The following is a 3,774-nucleotide window of genomic DNA, read 5'->3' as shown; positions in this document are numbered from 1 at the left end:
AAGATGAAGGGGAAGGTCCCCCCCCATTTTCTCCTCCAGTTTCCTTGGGGATCAAAAGAAATCTCTTTGTGTAAGAGAGAGAGAGATACAAAATAAGTGGGTATATCTATAAATATATACTGGGGATTTGAGAGAGCCTAGTGGAGACAGAAATAAAAATGACAACTATACTCATACAAGGTCATATATACTCTCCCCTCTCTAGCAGATGACCTGGAGAATATACAACTGTATGTATATATTTTGTTACAGGAACATAATTTTGTTCCCCTGTTTGAAAGTTCATAACGTCTTAATAATCATAATAATTCCAAAGTAAGAGTACCAAGAACCTGACCTCCTTCTTTTGGCTTCCCTTTCTCAGTGTCTCTGAGAACAGGGGTGTATCTCCCCAGCCTCCCTCACCCCTTTCCCATTTTCTCATTTAAGAGCCTTCTCTCTAGCAACTGGGGCCTGAATGAAGGAACTGGGGGAGAAAAGGAGTAGAGGAAGCTTTCCAAAGTTTCATATTGTTCAGATTTCCCCCACCCCAATATTCTGCCCCCTGCCCCTGGCATCAGCCAAAGATCTTCCCAACAACATGGTAACGGTGGGCACTGGCAGCCTCTGTTCACCCAGACATTTCCACGTAGCGCAAAGACAGGCAATTGCCTGATAGCCACACACAGACCAAGGCCTGTGAGCACAGAAGCTAAACGGAGCAGAGCCAGGTTTTTGCCCTGAGGTTTCCCAGTAGGGTGTGTATGTGTGTGTGGGTATTCTACTTGGACTTGATGGCTTTCCTCTAACCTATTTACACCCAAAATGCCCTTCTGCTGGAGATGGAGCTATAGACGGAGAAGGGGAGGTGGCTGGACAGGCACTCAGAGTTCCTAAACTCTTGGGACCTCCAGGCACCCTGCTTTTCTAAGGGGAAGCTTCAGCCCAGGCAGGCTGGAGGAAGTCTTTCCTTAGAGATGGCAGGTGAGAGAAGCTAACCTTTCCGGAGACTCCCTTTTCTTTCTGTGCTCCTCTCTCCCCCAATGATTCTGCCCCACCCTGCTGCCCAACTGAGCTGACCCACCAGGCCACCTCTTACTCAAACTCCAAAATTTCCTTGGAATTGGCTGGACTTCCTTTGTCTGTCTCTATCAGCTGGGCCCAGGAGACAATAGCTACAGGAAAAACTCCTTTCCCTAGTCACAGGGATTGGGACAGGCTGAGAAGGGGACGGAATAAAGCAGGGTTGTCCAGACTTGTCCCGCAGTCCCACTCACAGCTCGCCTCCCTTGGTCTGCACCCGGTTTGCTCTATCTGGGAAGGGGCTGTGGGATAGTCCCACCGGGCAGGGAAGGAGAGGAGAGGTGGAATGGGGCCCTCGACGAAAACCGACTGATGTAACTCAGGCAGTTTCTTGTTGCCGAGTTCAAAACTCAATCCCAACAACATGAAACTACCTAAGCCACAGATCAGCTGAGCGAGTAGGGCGGGAGATTCAGCTTTGCATCTATCCGGAGGAGAAGGGAAGGGGGTTGGGGAAGGAAGAAATTCAGCCCCGTCCCCCTTTCCGCCCCCATAACCTCCCTAAGGACTAGAGAGTAGGCTTTAGGTGGTTGAGTGGGTAGGGGTCTGACTGCCTTCATCAGTTTCTGGTCTTAGCAAATTGCTCAGGAAAAATCTGGTGAGATGGGACCGCTAGCCGCCAAATCCCCGCCCCACCCCCAGCACCGCAGTGGAGCTACTTCCCCACATCTGGCCCTGGCCCTGGCCCTGGGGGAAGCGGATGGTCCTTCCCCTCTTGAGCTGGGTCCCCTGTCTTGTCCATCTGGCTCTCTTGCACTCTCCTCCTAGACTCCCTCTGAGGTCCTCTCCCTCTCTCAGCTCAGTTGGGGCTTCCCAGCGACTACGTGTGGCCAAACCACAGTGCCTGTGCTTTGCACTCACTTCCACTCAGGCCACTTGCCTGCCAAAGCCCCACAGCCAGGGAACGTGAGGACCAAGAGCCTGGACAATGTTCACACCCAACCAGCAAAAAGCAGGAAAACCTAAGCTTCAAGCTATAGCCCTCTCTACCCCCTCCCCCTCACAACAGATGACCAGACTGAGCAGCACCTAGACCAGTGTGTCCACCAGCAACCCTAAGTGCCCACAACCCTAAGTGCCCCAAAAGATAAAGGAGCCAAAAACCACCAATTTACCCCTTTAGCCGCTGAACCCCACGCCAATGGGCTGGAAAGGGAGGAGAAGGAGCTCCCGGACGCTGCCCTCCACTGCTAGCAGCCTCAAGGCAAGCCTGGGCTCTCAGCAAGCACTGATACCCGAAACACCTTCCTCCCGCTCTGCCCGCTGCACGCTGGGCACCTGGGGACGCCGTTAGTCCCCATTCCGCCGCCAAGAGAAGAACAAGAAACCGCTTCCCTTACCTTGTCGCTGCCTCCTCCTCCTCCTGCTGCTGCCGGCGCTTCTGTTAGCTGCTGTCGAGGGGTGGGGGGACTGAGCTCCTCGTGCCCCTCCAGCGGTTAAGTTTATTCCTCTCCTTGAATGGGTGGGGGCCTCTTGGGGTGCCCCCCAGCAGCGGTGGGGTGCACTCAGCCCAGCACCCCAGGCAATCAGATCCGTCTGCTCCTCAAGATTGCAGTTTGCTCTCTGCCTCTTTCCCTCCTCCAGTCACCTTTAAATGCATCTTTTACTGCAGCACCACATTATATTTGCAGATCATAAAATCCACCTCTCGCGCGCACCAAGACCGTCCTGACATTACTGTTTTATGACCTTGACTTATTGTGGTCACCTGGATAATATTTAAATCAACGTTATGGTCTCTCACTTACATTAAACCCGCCAAGAGACATTCTAGAAAGGCTCTAGGAGATGAGTCAAACACAAAACACACACATCCACACACTCAGCCTCTTTGAGGGAGGGGGGTGTCGCTAAAAACACTAAAAACAAGAAAACCACCCATTTGAGAATTACGATTCTGGAAATTTATTAGGATTCTTTTTTTCCATTAAGGAAGCTACATGCAAAAGATACAACATACAGAATATCTTTAAATAACACAACTCCCAGACAGGGACAGGGCAATATTGCGGTGGGGGGGCAATCTGTCTTTGCTTTGCTATGTTCTATTTTTAGGTTTTTTTGTTGTTGTTGTTGTTGTTGTTCCTCTGGATGGAATTTCTGAGATGTTAGTGAATGGGGGGATATGAGGATGCTGGGAGGGGTGGGAGAAAAGCAGAAAGCAGTACAAATACAAGACTTCAAGCAGATTCTCAGAGCAACTGGGAGGTAAAGACACGGAGAGGTTTGGTGGAGGCGCTGGGTGCTACGACAAACACAAACACTAGCCGAACTTTCCAAAACGTCTATTATTCTAAGGAGGAAATGCAGCAAGGAAGGAGCGATTCTGTCTGTGCTCTGCCCGATTACAGACCCTCTCTGGTTGATTTTTTTCTTCTTTTTTTCCCCTACAATCGGGTGGATTCGATCTGAACTTTGCATGGAGAACAGAATGCTGTGTGTGAGTGCGTGGGGGAGTGAGGGGTTGACACACACACCAGCCACACTCCCACCCCCATCTATGAGGGCACACACCACACCCCACACCCCGACACCCCACTTCTCATGCTTTATGTGGAAGCATCTTCACAGCACAAACCATAGGTCCCTTGGAAGGAGAGTCTGAGGTCTTTGCCTTTTTTGCAGGCGCGTTGCATTTATACTCAGGGAGGAAAAAAAATATCACCAGGCACAAAGGGAGGAGGGGCGGGGAAAGGAAGGGGGAGGGGGGAG

The 3,774-nt window shown here is 51.1% G+C and overlaps 1 non-coding gene across 1 annotated transcript; it reads right to left on the bottom strand.

Moving 5' to 3' along the window:
* Window positions 1–1,380: 1,380 nt before the first annotated feature.
* Window positions 1,381–1,439, bottom strand: MIR196A (microRNA mir-196a). Its single transcript, NR_129513.1, has one exon. It is a non-coding gene; the product is annotated as a microRNA mir-196a (primary transcript).
* Between the last annotated feature and the right edge of the window lie 2,335 nt (window positions 1,440–3,774).

The sequence above is a fragment of the Tupaia chinensis genome, unplaced genomic scaffold (assembly GCF_000334495.1).
Source record: "Tupaia chinensis unplaced genomic scaffold, TupChi_1.0 Scaffold146740_1, whole genome shotgun sequence".
Taxonomy (NCBI): domain Eukaryota; kingdom Metazoa; phylum Chordata; class Mammalia; order Scandentia; family Tupaiidae; genus Tupaia; species Tupaia belangeri.
Note: the sequence above shows the minus strand (reverse complement) of the source record. Positions and strands in the feature narration are given on the sequence as shown.